The 23,352-nt window shown below is 43.6% G+C and overlaps 1 long non-coding RNA gene across 1 annotated transcript in view; it reads left to right on the forward strand.

The window, feature by feature from the left end:
• LOC110306454 overlaps positions 1–23,352 on the forward strand; it is a 47,478-nt gene that overhangs the window by 12,247 nt on the left and 11,879 nt on the right. The window lies entirely within an intron of this gene.

Genomic DNA, 23,352 nt, shown 5'->3' on the forward strand with positions numbered 1-23,352 from the left:
TGACTACAACCACTGAACTCAAAAATTGAGCCAAGGGGCTGGGGGGATGTGTGTCTTAGTAGAATACTTAACTGTGGGAGCATGGAAACCCAGGTTTGATTGCCAGCACCCATATAAAAAGCTAAGTGGGGAGGCATGTGCTTGTAAACCCACTGCTGGAGAAGCAAAGTCAGGGGGATTCTCAGGGTTTCTTGGCCAATAAGGCTAGGTTAATTGTGAGCTCTGGAGCGGTGAACCTCTAAAAAATATCAAGGTGAATGGCATCTGAGGAGGAATGACATGCAGGGTAGTCCTCTGCGCTCCCACATGTATGTGACTACACATGCATTTATAGATGCATAGCCATGCATAGGCCTTGGTGTGACTGGGTATGTGAGTGTAATGTACAACTTAGTCACGACATGCTGAAGTGTGAGTTGCTAAAGAGCAGGCATCTATTCTAATCACTATGATTCATTGCTGCTTTGAGGAGCCCTTTGTTTCTTAGGCCTGGGATTCCAGATTGTACAGGTTTGCTGTGCCCCTTACTGGTGTGTGCCTGGAGTAGATTAACCTTGCAGAGGTGGCAGGCTTGCTCTGCAGGACTCCCTCCTGAGATGCTGGAGTTAGAGCAAGAAAAGTTGCATCCAGTACTCTGTTTTGTTTCAGCTTAGTGGGAAGCAGAGCTCAGATTTACCCAGGCTTGGGGATCTGAAAACTCCCCTACCTGTGAGGTGCAGACTGGATCCTGAGATGATGGCTCTCTACTTCTATACAGTCCATCATTAAACATTGGCCTGGGCAGAAGATTTGCATTGTGGCTTCAACTCAGGGACCTGGAGGTGCCATGTACAGAAAAGGAAAATTCACACTTTGCAATGCTTGCTATATGTCAGCTGTGACATCACATCCATAATGTATTCTCTGTGCATTTATTAACCTCCACTATCTACCTGGTGATAAGTTGTATTCTGACTGCAAGGAGGCCAGCAAGATGTACACAACACTCATAATTCTTATTGAGTCCCCAGGAGAGGAGGTGTGTGTGTGTGTGTGTGTGTGTGTGTGTGTGTGTGTGTGTAACAAGGGACCGAGGCAAATATTTATTTTACATACCACACCAGACCTGGTTTCCAGGTTTTTCCAGCATCTGCCACTCCCTACCTGCCATACCCTGTTTGCAAGTCTAAACTTTCCAGCCCAGAGGCTAGGCTGCGGCTCTTCCCTATATAATCCAGAGATTTAGGTCCTGTGTGTGTCTGTTTGTGTGTCTGTTTCTCTACTTCTCTCTTTGTGCACACACTTTCTTTCTCTCTCTCCCCCCCCCACACCCCTCTTCTTTCTTTCTCCCTTCCCATAGGGACTTTCTGGCTGGCTAACATACAGAGGATTACAAAGTCCCTGTAATTTTTCCAAGACATATTGAGGACATATCTCATCTCTGTAAGGATGAGAGGATGGAAGCTTGCTCATCATACATGCTGGTGTCTAGGGGATTCACAGAGGAATTCTAAGAATGAGGATCTTGGCCTTTCTCAACTTGTAAGTAGAACATGGACTAGTTTGCCATGGATACAAACTTGAAAGTGACTGTAAAAAGCAAAGAAGATGAGGCATGCAGGTGAGGAGGTTTCAAGTGACTCTCACACTAGCATGGTCCAGTGGAGACTTGTCAGAGTGTAGCTAGAGTGTTTTCCGAGGGACTGAGCACCAAATCCAGTGGCTTTCAAGACTGCAGACTTGTTAGCTCAAGTACAACCCAGACTAAAGTAGAACATGGCTGTCTTTAGCTAGGGATAGCTCCTAGCTCTACCCCAGAGCTTTCTCTTTCAAACAGACTTGTAGCCTAGTTTTTGGCTTCTGTTTGGCCTTGGAGAGTCATTTGAGAGTCTCTGGTGTAGCAGGTGAGGTTGAGTGGAGAAAAAGCACACAACGTGGAAAGAAAACATCTAATCTGTTGTAACGTCCAGAAGGCTCTCCCTGCCTCATGACCTTGGCTGACTCTCTGCTCTGAACTATTCCATATGAAAAGCTAAGCTATGGCGTCCAGGGACTTCTTTTACTTATTTGAGATTAAAAACATTTAGGACGAACACAGAGTTATAGTCATTCTGTTCTCCATAAGGAGATCATCTATTGATGTCTTCTTTTGAAAGATGTAATTAGCAGGCAAGGTATTCCACATTATGGAAACAAAGTATTTGCAATGACTATTTCCCCCCACTCAGCTTGCAGCCAGTCCCCCTTGAGCTGACCTTGTGTCCCCTCAGTTTCATTGGGTCACATCCTCCTTCTTCAGTGCCTATTGTGGTCCCTTTTAAAACCTTATTCTCTCTCTCTCTCTCTCTCTCTCTCTCTCTCTCTCTCTCTNTAAAACCTTATTCTCTCTCTCTCTCTCTCTCTCTCTCTCTCTCTCTCTCTCTGTCTCTCTCTCTCTCTCTCTCTGTCTCTTTCTCCCTCTCTCTCTCATGCATATCCTAGCTTGTATTCATACATGTGAGTATACAATGGGTACAGATGTATGTATAGCCTAGACAGAACATGGGAAGCCAGCCATAGTTTCATTGATTTAGTCTATTCAGTCACTGTAACAAAACACCACAGGCTGGACTATTTAAACAATATGCTTCTTCCCCCCCCTCACAATATGGGGATAAAGGCACATTCGGAATCTAGAGAGGACCTTCTTCTTCCTCACAAAGGTCACCCTTTTGTGTGTCCTTACAGAAGAGTAGGTAGGTACCTGTGATGGTTTGAATGAGACATGACCCCTCAAGCTCACACACTGAACACTGGTCTCCAGTGCTGCTGTTTCAGAGGTTATGGAATCTTTAGGAGGTAGAGCTGAGCTAGAAGATGGATGTCACAGAGTGAGTCTTGAGGGCTCATAGCATTATTCTGTTCTCTCTGCTGGCTTCCTGTGTATGGATGGAATGTGACTTCTCTGTTTCATACTTCTGTTACCATGCCGTATTTTCTTGGCCATGATAGATTCTATCCCTCTGGAACCATGGGCCCAAATAGACTTGCTTTGGTCATCACACCAACAGAAAGGTAACTGATCCAGAATCTAAGCTTCCTTCATTCTATGTAAGCCAGGACACTGATCCCATTCACTACGGTTCCACTTTTGTGACCTAATTATCTTCCAAAGATATGGTTCCTGAGGCTATCACTGGAGGGTCAGCCTTCCAAGGTAGGATTTGGTGGAGGGCATAACAGGCCCAACAGGCTGATATATCTATATGTTCACTTCAACACTTACCAAGCACTTAATATGTGTTTGTCACTGTGCTTCAAAGTGCCACAACTTTTCCTTCACTCCGGTAACTGGAGCAGCATTGTGTACCACAAGAGTTTCTGATAGCCCTATACTCCCCGTTTTGTGCACATAAGGGAGGAACTGCCTAGCCTATAAGGACTGTGCATCTCTGTTCATACCCTGCTTCATTCTGGACAGCATGTACACAATTAGTCCATTTTCTTCCCAGGCTCTTTGTTTAAGAGAATTTGGTAGATCTGCTAATTCAGTTGCTTGTGTGTAGCTCTTGTCACACAGTCAATTATGGAAGTCCTTGAATAGCATAACTGAAATCGTGTTCAGCTTAATCGCTTCTGACAGCAGCGGGGTTGCGGCTGAGCGCCAGCACACGTTACAGAGGAATGCCATTAGCAGGCTGGTCTCAGGGCACACACCGGTCCTTCTGTGTGTTATCAGACTGGCAAGCATCACCTCTGTATGAACTGCTGGACCACCTCAGCCAGCACATTAAAAACAATTGACCTGACAAAAATTAGGGGAGCCCAGGGAGTTGCCTCCATCCAGAACTGTAGCAGCAGCCACAGTCACTGCCAAAAAGCTGCATGGAGTCACTCTACTCTCTGGTACCCAGCGAGGCTCCAAATCCAGGGAACCTGGATGTGCTTCAAACAACCATGATGCCACCTTCTGGATGGGGAGCCTGAGTTAGGAAGCTTAACACCTTGGAATCTCCTCTATCTTCTGTATAAAAGTAGTCTGTGATGAATAGAGCATGTGTGAGAAGTGGAGGACATGTCAGTCACTTCATGGTACATGTGAAGCACTTGGTTCAACACCTGCCTCGTAGTCAGCACTAAAATATTTGACCAGCTATTGTCTCTTCCTGGCCTAGACACAGAGCTCGTTGCTCCATTCATGTTTACAATAACACACTCACTAAAAGTACGAAGACCCCCCCCCTTCTCAGTGGATGTACACGTATGAAGTCAATCTGGTCTTTAGGCAAACTGGAAGAAAGGAAATAACAGAGAAATCTAAATGGAGTATGAACGTGAGCCTCCTGTTTAGCTGAGACTAGGCCCGAGGCTATGAGGTTGGCAACAGCCACTCAGGTCTCACACTGCTGTCTTGACAGCATGCTCTAGCCCAGTAGCCTTGTAAGGGAAGTTAGGCTGCTCTTTTATAGGCAGGGTGCTGGAGACAGAAACGTAACAGCTATTGCTTGTGTCTTCTGCAGCAGGGACTAAGACAGAGTTTTGTGATTCTGTATGGCAAGCTCCAAAAGCATTAGCTACTACTTAGATATGTTTGGGTCTCAGAAGTTGGAACATTTCTTCCTCTTCTCCAGATTCTCCTTCTCCTTCTCCTTCTCCTTCTCCTTCTCCTTCTCCTTCTCCTTCTCCTTCTCCTTCTCCTTCTCCTTCTCCTTCTCCTTCTCTCCTTTCCTCCTCTTTTTCCACTTCCACTTCTGAAGCATCATCATCATCATCATCATCACCACCATCATCATCAATTTCACTTCTGTTGAGTGAGTAATGTTAGAGTTTGTTTGGGTCATGTATTCCTTAAAGCAACGTGCTTGAAACAAACACAGATGTTCTAGAACCTAACAATGCTCAACAATCTGGCAGTGTTGGTATCCTATGAACACTTATTAGGATTACTAACTCTCAGACTTCACCCTCCTTTGAATCACAATCTACATTTCAACCAGATATTTAAATTATACATGTGCATGTTGAAGATAGAGGAATGCTGGGAAAAAGGGACATGGGCTTTGGCATCTGAAATAAATAGATTTGACACCCATATCTTCCATTTATTATCTGTACTGCCTCAGAAAAAAATTGCATAACCTTTGTGAAATTGTTTTCTAATCTATAAATTGAACTTAATACTCTCTTGCAGGATTGTTGTAAGAATTGGTGATAATAAAGTTAACTACATTTATTTCTCCGCACCTGGCACAGTCTAAAATACTTAACATCTATACTGTTTCTCATTTCAGTTTCCCAGCAGAGCTATTAAGTAGGTGCTGGGTTATCTACAGACACAAACACAGGAGCTCCATTTGAAAGTGGCAAACCCTGGGCAGGCGATGGTGAGTCAGTCACTAGCAACATAGGTAAAACTCTTATATCTCAGAGCATTCATTCTCCAAAGAGGAGAGAGTGTTGCTGTTAGCTAGTCCACACATTCCACACACAGTCTAGGTATGCTCATGCGTGTGTGTGTGTGTGTGTGTGTGTGTGTGTGTGTGGTGTGTGCATGTGTGTGTGTGTGGTGTGTGTGCATGTGTGTGTATATGGGTTAGCAGTCATTGGAGCCTGGGCTGGATTTTTCCAGGTTCTCGCTTCTTATCCAAAGAATTTAAAATAAGAATTCACACAAATTTGCAAAAGAATCAAGATAATTTTATTTGGAACAAAGCAATCATACAGATTAAAATGGACCACACTGGAAAAATGGACAACTATGTACATGAGTGAGTATATTTTAGGCTCCAGGATGCAGCCTCAGGCCTCTTTTTATGGAAGAATAAGAGAGTGAGGGATTAGGTGCTAAGGTGAATGGTTTGGGTGGCTCTCGATTTTGATAACTAGATAAAGTCAATGAACAATTTCTCTACTGTGCTTGCCCCTTCCCATAATGCATTTGACTTAATCACATTCAGACTACATTATGCATAGACATAAGAAAATAAAGGATTCTTCTGTCAGTATAGCACTTTGGGAATTGTTACAGTTAAACAGGTTGAAACCCTGGCAAGGAGCAACTTGTTTTTCAGAAGCAAATGTGGTACACACAGGATGTGCTAAACCCACTGTCATGGGTAAAATCTGTGGTCCATTTAGAGCTGCTGCTGGGTAGGAGGCCATGGGACTCTCCTATGACCAGACACTCTGTATCCAGAGAGTACAATCAGGATCCTCAGACATAGGATATAGAGCATAATCCATACATCTGTCTTCCTTTCCTGGTGGAACTTGCCTTCCATAAGCCCATCTCTCTGTATTTTTAAAGTCTTCTATTCTAAGGCCAAGAGCAAAGGACCAGGATGCTGATGCTGTGCTCTGGATTCTATGTAAGAAATATAGACAAAGTAGAGATGGAGTGAAGAGTCTGTGGGTAGATTGCTGGCAGCATTCGAATGTGAGCTAACTCCACACCTAGGTGATGGGAGAGTTCTGAGGGACACCTGCAGTGTTTGCTCCCACAAAGGCCTTCTGTGTATCAGGTTTAAGAGGAGAAAATTCTGGAAAGAAGGGAAAATATAGCCGGTAGTTAGTATGCATTGAGAATTTTCAACAAAACTTCCCTTCATTAAACCAGTCAGGCATTCTCTCTCAGGCAGGGCTGTGTGGATCCAGGGCAGCAGTTGAGGCTTCCGTTTCACTCCAGTTTTTATTGGGTTTGCATAGTGCTTCTGTGTCCACTCACACAAGTCTGAGTTGATCTTCCTGCCACAAAGCAGAGTAAGGCAAAGCTCACACTCTTGAAACTATGGAGGGCAGAGCTGATCAGCTGAATAGGGTTGCTTCCCTCTCCTGGCTCAGGGAGCCCCGCTGTAGCTTTAGAAACAGGGCAAACATTTCTCTCTTGCTGTGCTATTTCACATATTTAGAAATATGTTTTTAATCATTTCCCCCCAAATTATCAGGAAAAAAGTCATTTCAGATATTTTAATATTTTCTTTTTGGTGTGACACACACCAGATGACTCTAGGGGTTGGGAGAATGGAGATGGCTCGTTAGATGAGACCACCCTACTCTATGACAGCATTGTAGCTAATTCCATCTGCATGGGGACCCTTTCTAAATAAGCTCACCTTCAGAGGTTCTGTGACCCTTCAACTTATATTGAAGATGACATAAGTTGGTGTGTTAGTCTGTGGGGTGGACAACAAACCCACACAGTAGGCTTTGCCATCTATACTTCGAAGATGACCATGATGAGGCTTTGAGAAGGCTGATACTTGTCAAGGCCACCCAGCTCCTGAGTCTGAGCCCCAAGCCTGAGTTTCATCTGGTAAGTCTCAGTCATTATGAAAGTGTGTGCTCCAAGGTGCTACTTTTTGAGTCAGCTTTGAGGGTATCCAGTGAATTATAGCCTGCTGGAGCCCAAGGTGGGTAAGCTCTGGAGATGCCCTGCCCACCCTCTTCACAGCTGCCTCTCATCTGTGTGGCATGAGCAAGACATGAGCTGGTTGCTTTCCCCCAGTGAAGACAGAGCTAACATTTATATCAGAAAAAGCTAACTCTCAGGGCTTTTTTCTTTTTCTGCCAAGTTAAATTCTGGTAAAAATCTCTCCTGCGTTTTCTTAGTGGGGAGGTAAAGGGGCCCACTGAGATGCTTTTGTGGGTTTCACTGTTAAATGAATGCAGCTGGGTATTTTGATTAAACACATATTGAAATCCACTTATAACAAGTGAACCAAGACAATGAGAGGGGGCACGCTGCACCACTAGGATTGCTTTCTGAAATTGTTCACGTTACAACAGTTTGGTGGAATATTGTTGTACATGGGTATCTGCAAGAAAGAATCACTGTGCTCTTTAACCAGTGACATATGCCAACCTGCAGGGTCCAGCCCTGCTCAAGCACTAGGCCAACAGTATCACTTCTTCCTGGTTGTAAATGCCTGCTGGAGTTGATGTCAGTTTATATTGCCCCAGGCCAGGTACTCAATGAATTACAATGGAGTGGTCAGAGATGGTTATAGTCACATGTACACAAGTGTGCATGGACACATACACACACAATGAAAGTTGGGGGGGGGGAGATACTGGTGGACACACACACATAGATGACAAGGGTCGGGGCATAAGGACAGATAGACACTGGTATACAGATATGTGCTTGTGGATACACACACACACACACACACACACACACACACACACACTACTTGAGGATTCTCAGCTAGCTTACTAGCACATGTACAGTGGCACTATTTATCCAACACTAGCATGTTCCTGAGAGATGTACAAAGCTGTACTTTGCCTTGAAGAATAGTGTCACTCAGGCTCATGCAGGTGACATTACTGGGGACATAGACATACTCCCATACTCCTGACTGACACAAGGATGTCATGGAGAGGCAATACTCTCTGTTCCTTCAGGTGACCTACAGTTAGTGGTGTCCACTGGGAGGTTGGTGCTAGAGGCACAGAGATCAAATGGCCTATGTCTCAGCCTGGATAGGGAGACATAGAGCCATTGAGCCACAGAGTCGAGTTAATGCCACAGCTGTCCTTAGAACAATGGACATGAAACAGCTGAGGACCAGGAATAAGAGTGTGAACCTGGCTAGGGTATGGCCAGCAAGGGTCTGGAAGAGGAATGGTAGGCTGAAGTTTATTTGAAAAACAGCTATGGTTAAGCAAGAGACTGGCCAGAGGCCCTTTGATCAGAATACGGACAAACAAACAGACAACCAACCAACCCAGCTTGTTGAATAGACACATGCTCAGAGCACCAGCACGAGATTCAAGCAGATGGAACCTTGAGTATTCTCGACTGGCAGCTCCAAGGCTTACACACTCAGGGTAGTCCTGACAGGAGGTAAAGTGGGTCCTTGTTTATCTAGCAGCAGCCGAATGTCTTCCTTTCTTAGGGTCCACTTAAGGTTGGAACAGTTGGGCAGTGTGGCTTCCTGACAGATGGCCATTTTTGCCAGGATGATCTTTAGGCCTCTTGCCTTTTCTCTTTCTGAAAGTACCATATGTAGGATAATTGGAGCAATGAATTTCTGGTTTCAAAGATTATTAAAATAATATGTAATTTTAAAAATTAGACTGATCTTGATGCCATATTTGTTCAATAAAACTTATTAAATGCTTGCATAACAGAGACTCAGTTTATCTTTGTCTGAATCCAGTTGAACCAATACTATACATTTGCTATTCATGGTGTGTAACACAGATGTGGAACCCCCATCTCATGCTTAAAATCTTTAGCTAAACTGTTTCTGTATTAGTATCTCTCCAAATTAAAAATAATACTGTGAACCCAAGTTGTCCACGAGAATCCCTTTGGATGTGTACTGCCACACATAATCTTTCTTCTCTTGGCCTAGAAGGTAGAGTGGGGGCATTCAGATAAAGAAGGGCTAGCGTGCATTCAGTGGTTAAACCCAGGTTGCTCTTCCAAAGAACCCAGGTTCAACCCCTAGCACCCACGTGGAGGTTTTCAATCCTCTGTAACTCCAGTTCAGGGGTGTCTGATGCTCTCTTTTGGCCTCCATATCCACCGCATGTACACGGGGTACAGAGATACATGCAGGCAGAACACTCATACACATAAAATAAAAATGAATACATCTTTTGGAAAGTAAGATGATTAGGCTGAAATATTTATGATTTTTACATGTAAGCTCTAAAACAGAAATCTAACTTCTCAAGGTTCTGATCTTTCTAAATGTTATTATCTGGTAAACATGCCTTTACTAACCCAACCCTTTTAAGTTGATCCTGTGTATTTATGTGTGTGTGTGTGGTGTCTGTCATGTATGCATTTGTGTGCTCACACATGTGTGCATGTGCTTGTGAGTGTGTGTCCTTTCAGAAGTGCATGCACACATGTGTCTGTCGCGTGTTACATGTATGTGTGTCTGCTGATTAAGTTCATTCTGCAAGCCTGTGTAAAGGGTAGAAGTTGATGTCAGGGGTTCAGGGGTTGTTCCTTAATGGCTAGTGAGCAAGCTAGATGCCTGCAGCTTATCTGTTCCTCCATCCTCAGTTCTGGGATTACAAGTGAGTGTCACCATTGCTGGCTTTTAAATTTCTGTTCTGAGGATCAAATTCATGCTCGCATTGCAAGGACTTTACCTATAAATCCATCTCCCCAGCTACCCTCCCCCAGCTCCCTGCTAAACATCTCTGCATCTATTATCTGGCTCTCCCATGCTAGTCTGGTTACATGTCTCTTACCATCTGGCAATCAGAACTCAATTTGGATTCTAGAGTCACTTTGGCTTGGACAAAGGAAAACGGCCCCGTCTCTTTATGAATAAAATGAACAAGATGGGGGGGTTGTTTTTTCTTCATCTTTTTCCATCTTAATTATATAACTAAATTATGAAAAACTTAACTGTCTTCCAAGCATAGCCATAAAATCTGGACTCTTTTTTCTTTGGATAAAAAAACTCACTGATCTTCTTTCACGAGAGCTTGACAGTCTGGGGTATTTTAGGCACAAGGACACAGAGGGGGTGGAAGGCAGGCGCATGAATTTTGTGCATTTACGCCAAAGCCAGGCTTTTTCTCGTTTTGCTAATGGATGGTGATTATAGAACATTTTAATGTCAGAAAGGTTTGAAAGCCATTATGCTGCTCAACAGATCTTAAAGCTCTCTGACTTAATGACTAGCACCTTGGAAAAGTGTTCTCTGCTATCCCTCTCCCCTCCCCCTCTCTTTTTCACACACACACACAGGACACACACAGGCATGCACATATGCAGCACACATACCCCTTGAATACAACAGTAAAAGTTGATCCTGCCGTTTTTTTCCTGTCAGGCCTCCCACCGTTCTTGCATTGCTGTCAGGAGGCTGCAAGCACTCAGTGCCACCCTTTAGCTGAACTGAGATGGGATGACACAAAATATGAGGAGGATCGAGTCACACTCCCAGCGACGGCATCTCATTTTGCTAATGCTCACAAATTAAGGGTATCTGTCATTGCCTCCCTGAGACCGCAAGAGAGCATCTCCCCAGCTCATGAATTTCAGAGCATGCAGCCCTGAGAGGCAGAGACCTACCAATTGCAAGTTGACACACAGCTCACATTCTTTGTCTATGCAGAGAATGTGAAGTCCAGCCTTCTCCAGAGCCACAGGGCATCAAAACTAGAGCTAATTATGAGATATCCAGGTCTTCACAGATGCAACGAGTCGAGGGTGGAACCACCTTTCTGTGCATGCTCTCAGATACAGTCAATCAGCACTGGGGAGGATTTGTTCCTTTCATTTTGAAACTTTCAGAGCACTAAGACCTGCTCCACAGCTTTCAGAGACCTGTCTGAACAGATTCCTACCAGCAGTCAAGGACTATGATATGGGTGATGGGAACCGGAAGAGTATTCTCTGGTAACACCCATCCTCCAGACAAATCAGGTCTTAGTTGCTGATTTTAGGCATACCAGGTCCCCAGCCTGCCTCTGTGGCTGACTCCTTAGTTTGTTCATCAGTTGGCTAGACTTGGGAAACTCGCCTTTAGGATCAAATATTTGTTTCTCTTCCCGTGCAGCTCAGCAGTTCTCAGCTCAGGGCTTTCTTTTACACATTTTTGACTGTCAAAAGCTCAATTGTAAGACTAGGGATGTGGGTCAGTTGACAGAGTGCTTGCTCACCATCCAGAAACCTAGGTTTAATCTACAGTGCTGGTAAATCAGGCATAGTGGTATGTGCTTGCGATCCCAGCACTTAGAAGGTGCTGGGGAAAGACTTAGAAACTCAAGGTACCCGTCTGTTACATGGAGACTTTAAGGCTATACTGAGCTATGTGTAAGGAAGGAAGGAAGGAAGGAAGGAAGGAAGGAAGGAAGGAAGGAGGGAGGGAGGGAAGGAGGGAGGATAGAGGTAGAAAGGAAGGAGGGAAGGAAGGAGTAGGAAAATGAAAGAAGAAGGAAGAGTCAGGGAAGAAGGGAAGGAAGGAAGAGAGGGAAGGAGGAAAGGAGGGAGAGAGGGGAAGAGGGGGAGGGAGAGAAGAAAGGAAGGAAGGAAGGAAAGAAGGAAGAGGGAGGGAAAGAGGGAAGGAAAGAAGGAATGTATGAAGGAATGAAAGAGGGAAGAAGGGAAGAAAGGAGGAAGGGAAAATATAGAAAAATCTCTGACTTTACTAAGGGAAGATCAAATGTGACTTCCCTCTTCAGAACACCTGGACTCTCAGTGTGGCCCAGGTGACACTGAGCTTCCCATCCACAGTGATGCCCTAAGTGGATGATGGAACTCAATTTACTCTTTCACCTGACCCCGTTTGCGTCTTTGTTTTACTTGTAAATGTTTGCCACCTAGTTATTTCTAAAGGCAGGCCTACTGTAGGCCAGCCCCAAACCCCTCTTCTGTGCAACTGTGCTTCTGTGGCTAGATTCTCTCTTAAGTGACCCCAGTGAGGCATTCCCCCCAGCATATCTTCTCCCTGCTCAGATCCTCCTGGATGTGCCATAGATTTATGTTTCCTCCCATATGTGCAGAGTGCCCATATCTGATAGCATTCCCTGTAGAATGAAAGGTAATGTCTAGGAAACACACAAGGTTCTATTGGTACTCTCTCTGTGACTGTTGCCATGTCAGTTATTTTGATGTGTGTGTGTGTGTGTGTGTGTGATTATGCCTTTTTTGTAAAGTTGGGGATGAAAACCACATTCTACATGTCATCTCTTAAGACATATGACACCACACACTGCAGCCAAGGGCTAACCCCCAGTTCTTTCTTTCCTGGTGTGCAGGTTCAGACATTGGGTAGCTTGCCAAACCCATGGGAAAAAATTGCCAGCTTTTCCACTTGGTTCGGGTATGCTGGATTCTCTACCTTGGAGCTTCTGGATCAGGGACCTTCATGTAACCTCTCAGCTTGGCAGAGAAGTGTTTTGCATGGTTCTGTACCCTTTGCTGTAAGGTTTCTCTTGTAGGCAATGGGCCATTTCTAAGTTCTTCAAGTTCCTGGTGGTTTGGGGGCTTACCACTGGTGATATGGAGGGACCATGAACTAGGAGATAGAAGTACAAACAGCAAAATTCAACTAGCTTTGCCTATACTCTGGAGTCTGTGTTTGCAGCAAATTGTGTTGTGCTTTGTTATGAGAGGCCAAGTATTACTTAAATATAAAATATAATCTAACAGAAAATGACACCATGGGAGCTGAGGATATAGTTTAGTGAATAAACATTTGCTACTCAAGCATGAGAACCTAAGGCCAATCTGGAGAACCCATGTAACGCAGTCAGGCATGGCAGTATGCACCTGGAATCTCAGCGCTAGGCTTGGGGACCAGGTAAATCCCTGGGCTTCACTAGGCAGTCAGATTAGCCAAAGAGAAGGTCCCGTTGAGAGATCCTGTCTCAAAAGATGGTGTGTAGTTCTTAAGTAATTAGCTTGGGTTCGTCTCCTGGCCTCAGCACACATGCAAACACATGTGTCATTCACAGAAAGCACACGAATGTACACAAAATAAAAGTTAAAAGCAACAGAAATGACAATACCTATTCCTTCTTCCCTTGCCACAGGATCCACCCTTGCATCTTCTGCGTGGATTCAAACGCAGAGCCTAGGCTACAACAGAAAATGTTCTGAGATGAAAGGTCTTCTGTGGAAGGTCGGCAGTCAAATCCTTATGTGGAAAATTCTGTGACTCTCAAACCCCAGCCCTGTGCTGAGGAGCCCAGTTGCCTCCATATGCATTTGATCTTGCTCTTTGGAAATATCAGTGGGAAAATGGAGCCAAAACTAAGAAAGACTATCTATCTATCTATCTATCTATCTATCTATCTATCTATCTATCTATCTATCTATCTATCTATCTGCCTACCTACCTATATTGGGGGGATTGGCCATGGGTGCTAGAGATATGTTCAGGTTTGTCAGTCCTAGATGCCATGCACCCAACTGCTGAGCTCTCCTCTGTTTAATCTTAGGACCTCTCACTGACCATGGGATGTAAAAACTATGATAAAGGTAGTAAAGGAAACACTCTGAGGTTTTTGTGATGCAGATACATGGATGGGAACTTGTTGATTATTGATTTGATCTTAATCCCAGTGCAATGAGTAAAAGAAAAGACAGCTAGCTAACTGTGAGATACACACACACACACACACACACATATTTTTTTTTTCTTCACCTGAGCAACAACACAACGCAGTGAGAATATCAGCAGCAAATATAGCTTGGGTTCTCTCATCCCAACACAGGCCTTTGAGCCATGAGACTGACTTAGATCAAGGGAACATGATAGAAGGCCCAGCTCCAGCCCCGAGATGTGCCAGTGTTTCCTCTTTTAGATTCCTGGCTTCTCACATAAAAGTCACATCTCCCATCTTTTGCTAAACTCATCAAGCCCACACAGCATAAAACATTAAACTATACTTACTTAGGACCACCAAACTTAGGATATGTCAGGCATGTCCTAAGGCACATCTAGGTTTGTTTTTCCTCTCACCAGTATTTGAGCCATTGAACTGAGCCTTGTGTCTGTGTGAGTGTGGACAGATGGGTGTGTTTCTCAGGGTCCTGTACTTCTCTTTTACAGAAGAGCACAGATGAATGAAGAATGCTAATACCAAACTCACGTTCATGTTCTCTGCCCTCCTATTTTTACTCCACTCATTGCTCTCAGGTCATAGCAGTCTGTCCCAGTGCGTTCAGGTTGCACTTCAGAATCCTCCTAGATACAAAACTTAGGAGTGAAGCAGGTATCAAAACTATTTGATATTGTCTGGGTCATCCTTGACCTCATGGCTTCAATGCTTCTAAGTTCAATATTTTCTACTCTGATTTATCTTTTGACAACCTGGAAGTGCCAGGAGAAATGGGTTGTCCCTGTCTCTTTCTAATTCCCAAATTATTAAGTTGCAGCTCTTTTTGATCTCCATTCCGGCCCCCTGCCCCTTGCCCCAGGCTGCTTTGTGTAGTTCCTTGAGTTTTGGCATGTAGAGGATGCAGATTAGAAAAGCCTAGCCTTGCCACTTCTGACATTCCTCTTCAATCACTATCCCATTAATGTGCCAACAACCAGTCTTAGAGGAAATCTGAACTCTGAAGGTTTCTGAGAAGGAGGGAGAGGCTCTAGACCCATGGCACCCTCCACCTTCTGGGACAGCATTGTACTGTTAGTGTAAAACATGAGTCTTGGGTTCTTTACTGCCATATTCTTTTCATTGGATCTCAGCTAAAGCTGGACAGTGCTGGAATCAGCACTACCTAAGAATAAGTCTTTGCAAACTGGCCACTGAGATTTGATAAAAGTCGTGGGTTTTAATTGAATTTCTGCTAATGGCCTCCCTGGGATGGGGATGTGATGGATGCCGGCAGACGTTCCCTTAGCCTTTGGCAAAGCCATATTGCTTCACACCAAATAGACCATTCTTTATGCTTTAACTGGCTCTTTCTAACTCCACTGGAGAGCTGCATGAACTTGCAAACTTGGCGAGGATTCTTTTCTTCAACATAGATACTTTTGTGCCAAATCCTGCCTTCTATGAGTCTCAGAGTCTGGCATCACCCTGGTGTAGAAAACACATCCCCACATCTGGACAAGTTGACCAGCTATTAATTTTGTGGAAATGCCCACTGCAAAAAGAGTCGATGTTCTCATGCTGGAGCAGTAGCCTGGCAGGAGTCAGAAGATGGATGGTTGGACTCCACCATGATGACCTTCCTTCCTTTCTTTATCCATCAATATGAGCTTTGGCTGTCCTCATTCCCTTTCTGCTGCTCTCCATTCTGTGATTAAATATCCTGCTAAAATTATATGGGTGCCGGGCAATGGTGGCACACACCTTTAATCCCAGCATTTGGGAGGCAGAGGCAGGCAGATTTCTGAGTTCGAGGCCAGCCTGGTCTACAGAGTGAATTCCAGGACAGCCAGGGCTACACAGAGAAACCCTGTCTCAAAAAACAAAAAACAAACAAACAAAAACAACAAAAAATTATATGGGAAAGAAATAAAAGACTTATTTGATTCACAGTTTCAGGTTATAGTCCATCATTGTGGGGGAGTCAAGTCTATGGAAACTTGAAATGGCTAGTCATATTATAGCCACAGTAAAGAGCAGAGAGAAATTAAATGCATGCCTGCTTGTGCTCAACTTGCTGTCTCTACTCTTACACAGTTGAGTATCCATTGCCTAGGGAATGGTGTCACCCACAAGGGTCTGGACTTTACACCTCAACTAAGAGCATCATGAAAATCCCCTACAGATCAACCTAGTCTAGACAATCTCTCACTGAAACACCCTTCTCAGGAGATCCTAAAATGTGTCAAGTTGACAATTAAAACCAACCATCAACAATCCTTAAACATGGTCTCAATTTTTTTTTCTCCTTCAAATAAATTTTCTTTCCACTTACATCCCCTGGCCTGATCTTCCTGTCTGTCTGTGACATCCTGTCCATACCCTGTTGTTCAGCAATCTGGCTTCTCCCCCTCTAAGTGAACTGACATGGGGTGGGGTTTTTGTAGCAGCTTTGAGTATACATTCCAGCAACTCCCACTTCACTTGTTCTCTTTGACTCACATTTGGTATACAGAGTGATTGGCAAGATCTGCTGAGAAGACCGTTACCAATCTTCCTGAAATATCACTGATGCTCTCAGATCTAGATTGGCTAGAGAGGTGGCAGATACAAGAGTCCCAGAACCAGCCTGAAAACCATGTGTCTTCCCTCACAGTACAGCTGCTTATGCACAACTGCCCCTCTGCATCCAATCTTCCATGTTTATTTCTTCCTTTTAAGCATCCACAGTTCCCACCATTTATGAGATACTCTTTTCTGGCAATGTGGAAGGGACTTACAGGGTTGGCAGGAGAGTTTTTTGCTTCTTTTCCCAGTATCATCATGATGAGGTGCACGGGGCCAGCCAGCAGTGGGGTTTTATGATCAATTACTGCCAGGACGAATGGCTAATAGACATGCTATTAGAATCCAGAGAGGAATATTTCACAGTAACCATTTCTCCTTGTTGTTTTTCTCCCTTCGTCCAATTGACGTAGGCCACGTAAGAGCTGATTTGAACAGCATGCCAATGGGGTTAAAAAGTGGGGTTCCTGAGGAGGCTCAGGAGTCAGTAATGACTCATTGGGGACGCCGGCCACTGAATGGGCATTTGAAGTTTACTGCATCTCTCATTTGCAGGCAAGGTGCACCTGGGGGACACATCCATTTGGTTCAAACTCTGCTTCTGTCCTTAAAGGCTTTGCGGTATTAGACAGGTTCATTTTCTTTCCCCAATTCTCTGTTTATGCATCTCTTCAATAGAAGGGTGCTATCCATGCCCACGATTGTCATGAGATTATTATATTGGCTGTTGTACTGCTGGCAGGATACAAGGAAACTCAGAGGGAAGATTTCACATGCGGCAGATATAATTCCCAGAGCAGAGTCTGTCCAGTCAACTGTTAGCAGGTGAATTGAAGGAAGAAGAAAATAAACTAGACAAGTCCACTGTGTTCAAGAAGCCCAGCTTCAGGAGGTGATAACTTCTGTAAGAGGACAACAGCCTAGGAAGCGCCTGTGGTAACAGGGCATTGAGGAACAATAGTTTTTTTAAAGAACAAGGGTCAAGATATGGGGTGGAGCTGTCCCAAAAGGCTGCCTAGTAAACATTCTCAACACTGCAATACACTCAAGGGACTGATAATCCTCTGCACAACTGGAATCATTCCTGTGTGCTTGGAGGTGGATGATAACACCTGAGTGTGTCAGCTACTGAGCACTCTATCAACTCAGAGAGTTGCTCCGTATTCTTTCTGTGCCCTTTCCTCCGACTCTGCTCTCTACTGAATGGCCTTCATCGTTGTCTTTATTTTATTGTTAAGGGAGATACAACTCAAGCAGACTGCATATCACACCCAGGAACACTGATTGTGATACTCTCACATCTTCCTAACACATTCCGACTCCATGGTGGTTAGACCCTCATACCACCTAACACTCTCAGAGTCCATGATGGTCAAACACTGGCATCTCCCTATCACACTTGGTACTGAGACAGTCAGTTCTTTACACCGTGATGTTGATCATTCATGGCACTAGCACTCATTGTAGACTCGGCAATTGGTTGGATAAGTGTTCCCATTCTAGAAGAGATGTGATGTGTAGCTACACCCACCTTTAGAACCTAAGCTGAGGGTTCTATGTTTTCTGGCACTGGGGCCTGGTCATACCTTGTAGGAGCCTTCCTAAACCTTGACCACTTTCAAAAACTCTCTACTCCTTGTACCCTGCTAGATAAAATAAGCATTTCATCATTTTAATGAACTCCAGGTTTTAGAAAAATGTTAGTTTTTCCACATACCTAAGTAGAAGACACAAAATCCCTGTTTTCTCTGTTTTAGCATAAATGCAGAGTCTCCCTCGCCACATGGCGACATCAGCAAAGAGCTATCATGCAAAGCCCATAGTCAGCAAAGAGCTATCATGCAAAGCCCATAGTTTTACTTGCTTTTTATTTTTATTTTGTATTATTCCTTATAAGATATGTCTGTATTTTGCAAATAGTTTCTTTCAGTCTTTTGTTTTTCTTTTTATCCTATTGATAATTCTTTCAGAGAATAGATACTTTAAAATCTGATGAGGTCCAGCCCATTTATTTTTACTTTTTTTTCTTTTACCTTCAGATCTTTTTTTTTTCAATTTTTATTAGATATTTTCTTTATTTACATTTCAAATACTACCCCAAAAGTCCCCTATACCCTCCCCCCACTGCTCCCCTACCCACCCACTCCCACTTCTTGGCCCTGGATTTCTCCTGTGCTGCGGCATATAAAGTTTGCAAGACCAAGGGTCCTCTCTTCCCTATGATGCCTGATTAGGCCATCTTCTGCTACATATGCAGCTAGAGACACGAGCTCTGGAGGGTACTGGTTAGTTCATATTGTTGTTCCACCCATAGGGTTGCAGACCCCTTCAGCTCCTTGGATACTTTTTCTAGCTCCTCCATTAGGAGCCCTGTGTTCCAACCTGTAGATGACTGTGAGCATTCACTTCTGTATTTGCCAGGCACTGGCATAGCTTCACAAGTGACAGCTATATCAGGGTCCTTTCAGCAAAATCTTGCTGGCATATGCAATAGTGTCTGCGTTTGGTGGCTGATTATGGGATGGATCCCCAGGTGGGGCAGTCTCTGGATGGTCCATCCTTTCATCTCATTTTCTTGTCTTATCACATTAGCCATGTTTCTAACACTAGGTTAAAAAGCAGCAACAGGGGACAGTTTTGTCTTCTAGGTTTTCTGGGTTGTGGGTATCAGCTGCAGGGATCTATAGATACTAGAATTCAGTATTATACTTTTCCTGTGGATTTCTCCTCTTACTAACCTTGTCACTTTAAAGGAACACATGCCCCTACTTTCTAAGGCTGTCATATAGTACTTTCTTGCTTGCTTTCCCTACATTGGTGCAAAGAACATCAAGCATTCATCACATGACTCTGTTCTTTAAGCAGTCCTTGCTGCATTTATGAGCCTGACATCAGTTCTGAGCCACATTGTGAGAGCTGAGCTTGTGTTCCCTTAGGCCATTCACAGTGTGTTTATTCATTATATATATATATATATATATATATATATATATAATACACACATATTCAAGTAGGAATCTATTGTGCATAAATGTTGCTTCACTGCTTAGGAGAATATTTAATTAATCTAATTACCCTATTTCCAATTTCTGGGACGAAGGTTTCCTCATACTTTAACCAAACATTTATATGGCCATCATTTCTAATAACAGAAACCCTGAGAAACCTGCGTAATTTTTGGCAAATCCACTTATTCCATTCCTCTCTGGTATTCTTTTCAAAGTACCATAAGCAGAAACCTAGGCTTGGAGACTAGAAGGACAGTGAAGGGTGAGGTGTGTGGCTGATTGGTGTGGTCTTTGCTAGTTTTTCTTTTTTATCATAAAAGAAAAATGACTTTTAGCATCCTACAAAAATGAAAACATAGAAATAACTTGAAATTTATCCTAATGCTTTTTAAGTAGAAGATGCTAAAATTTAAACCGATTGCATTTGCTGACATGAATTCATCCACCAAGATCAATTTACCTCTAAGCTTACCGGAGGTCTTCAGGGTTCTGGAAGAATCTTTAGATGGCGTCTATGTACTGGGACTCTGTTCCTGAGCTTGGGTCTTGTGAGTGGTTTCTCTATAGTTTTCTTCCCTTGTTTTAATTTATTACATGGAATAGGCCATGCTTAGGAAGATCTGACTGCACCCAAGGCCACAAGGGCTTCTTTGGTGTAGTTCAGACTTTGCAGAATCAATTTCACTACTTCCTTTCTGTCTCTCTCTCTTAAATTATCTATCCATCCATCCATCACACTTATGCCTCTGTATAAAAGGAGATTTATTTTTTAATCAAATGGGTACTTTTCTTGATATGACCAAAGAAGTTACCCATGCTGTATGTTTATCCCCACCCCCACTCCAAGCCGACGCAGCTCATGGAGCTTTGTGGCCTCCAAAATGGGTTGCTTAATAGCTTAGCAATTTTCATGAATAGCTTCCATGGAAAAACTCTGGAAAAGGTCAAAAAAATTTTCCCCATTAACACTTCAAAAAAAACCAATTAATTGACTCATAGTGCCTGAGGGAAGAGCATCCCTATCCCAATTATAACAAGCTCTGTTTTGAATAGAAATTTAAATTCTTTCTAGGGAAACTTGAAGGTGAGATAGCTTTCTTACAGATTCTAGGTTTCTTTCATGTGGCTAAAAATAGAAGGGGCTCAGGGAAAGTCACATCACATGTGCAATCCAGAGCCTGCTGGTTCAGGACCACTGAAAACTAACCAGGGACTAGAGAAAAAAGGAAGTAGTAAAAAAAAGTAGGATAGTGTGTGTGTGTGTGTGTGTGTGTGTGTGTGTGTGTGTGTGTGTGTCAGGGGAGCAGACCACCATCTGCTATCCAAGCCACTACCAGTACCTAACCTACTCTGCCCTGTTCCCTGGTAAACCGATAACCATGACATATGGATTTTAGGCCTCCTGACAAACACTTGGGACCAGGAGAGGAGGAGCCTCCTGCATGAATTGTACACTCTCCTATGAGCAGGAGTGACAGAGCAACTCATTTGTGGCTTTGTCTGCTTTTGTGCACCCAGTAAATAGAATCTCACTCAGGACACTAGCAGTGACCAATCCTTGTCTAATAAGGATCCTTACTAAGACTGGGTCGGGGAGCCCAGCATTTTGTTTTTCCTCCCAATTTTATGTAGGAAATCAGAGGAAAACCATGAGGCAGGCAGTCCCCCTTCCATGCTGTGCTTTTGTGTTCAAAGATTGGTTGAGGCTGCCTTGCCAGTGAGACAATCACACTGTGTGGGGGTGGAGCTGGATGCTGCCTCTTAACCCCATGCATGCTGGAGGATTTTGTTACAGGGCAGACCTGGCTCTGCCAGTCTGAGAATAGGATTAATAAAATTTCTGTTACCCAACAATATTGGGTTGTTCCCATATTGTTCCTTAAAACTCTAATGGAAACAACAACAAAGTAATTGGGGATAAAATATAATTTCTAGCCCCATTCAAAACTGTTAATTGTGGTGGTTAACAGAGTTATCAGTTCATTTTCGTGGTGTATGCTGACCTCTCTTTGATAAAAGTAGACATGGTTGCCTTGGGCTTCCAACAAACTGCCATATGCAGCTAGAGACACAAGCTCAGGGGGGTACTGGTTAGATACCTATTTACAGTCTCCTCTTTCTGTGAATGTTTGCATGTGCTATGTCACATCTGTGCAATCTGTGTTCTTGCTTCCCTACATAATGATGTTGGGAGTTCTGTGGTAGAGGGTGACATACCAGTGCCCTATTGTGATAACCCAGCTGTTTCTCTAGGCTTGGGTATTTATGCATCTATAAAGGGTTTGTCTTGTAAGTAAAATAGCCTTTTGGCTAACTTTTGTGTCTACAAGTAATTATTCCCCTAGGTCTGGTGGCCAGAAGCTCCCCAGGTGCTGAAAATCCTAGAGGTTCATGATACATATGCCAAATAATTATGTGAAATCACAATGGGCTTTGAATGGAGGATAATGTAGGCAGTCCTTGCCTGGACCAAACCAAACCTCGGGTGATAGCTGCACATTCAAGAATATGGCCTTTGTTGTCTCTGCAACTGACCCAGAGTGCATGAAATACCCTCTGTTAATCCTCCAAAGCATTGCTGTTTGACTGGCTATCATTTTCAGGCAAGTGTTCTGCTAGCAGTCTGGGTATGCTGAGTAATATTGCATGTTCAAGTAGTATAAGCACTTTCAAAATTTTGTGCCCTTTAAGATGAGTAGTAAACATGTTTTCTATTCTCCAAAAGGATGCAGTGTCTTAGTTGTCCCTCCTTGTCTCCAAGATAGTCTAAGACTTGAGTGAATGCCTAGGAATGTAGATCCCACTGCAGTACATATTGCAAGATGCTTTCCCAAGGGCAGCAATGGATCGATGACAACTGACAATAAGGACAATTACAGGAACATGCAATAATGAAAGATATATTAACATTTTCTTTCTTAAAATATCTATCGTATGGAGTGTGATACCCACCCATATTGGGGCTTAGAGAACAGCTCTGGAGAGGTTCCAGGTTCCTGTGTCCCAGATCAAACAATTGGATAGAGACATATGTTAGCAAGAAAGTGAGTTTATTAAAGATCTATTTTCAAGGAAGGAAGAAGGCTGGAGCAGGCTCAGTAGTTCCAAATAAATACAGATGAGCTTTGATGTCACACAGTGAGTGGTTTGTGGCTTATGGGCTTAGTAGTCTGGCTGGTTTGTATAACATGGATTTCCGCACACAGACTCTATCTGCTGAACCTAGTTCTACATACAACTGCATATATTATTTGTGTCTTGAGTCTGTACCTAGGGCTATTTTAGTATTCTAGTAGTCACACACCATCTTCAGACACTCTGAAATGCCCAGTGCCTCTACCAGTGTCACAAGCAGATTTTAGTTGGCTTCCTCTGGCGATTTTCTCTTGTCCAACTTGGTTTTTACATAGCCAGATCTATAAAGTTTTGTGAAAGCTCTTCTGGAATTCACCTTCTGCCCCATTCTCCTGCCTCCCCTGTCGTCCCTTCCTGAGTTGATGAGACAATGCTTATATGCAGAAATATGGTGATTGTCATCAGCATAGAGGTACAGCAATAGCCTTCTCTGACCCTCTGATGATTTATCAGGAGGACCACTGTTGAAAGCCAGACTCTGGAAAGATGGAACTCTGGACCTAGGATGTTTGGCGTGTGCTCTGACTTCTCCTAAGTGTGTGCATTCATCTTTAAGAGTTTGACATCTAGTACACAAACCTCACAAATCCATGTTCCTCTTAGTGGTTAATGTATCATCTAGAAAAACAGCAACAGAGAAATCTTGGAATGGACCATGGAGGATGCT

Source organism: Mus caroli, chromosome 12 (genome assembly GCF_900094665.2).
Source record: "Mus caroli chromosome 12, CAROLI_EIJ_v1.1, whole genome shotgun sequence".
NCBI classification, from domain to species: Eukaryota; Metazoa; Chordata; class Mammalia; order Rodentia; family Muridae; genus Mus; species Mus caroli.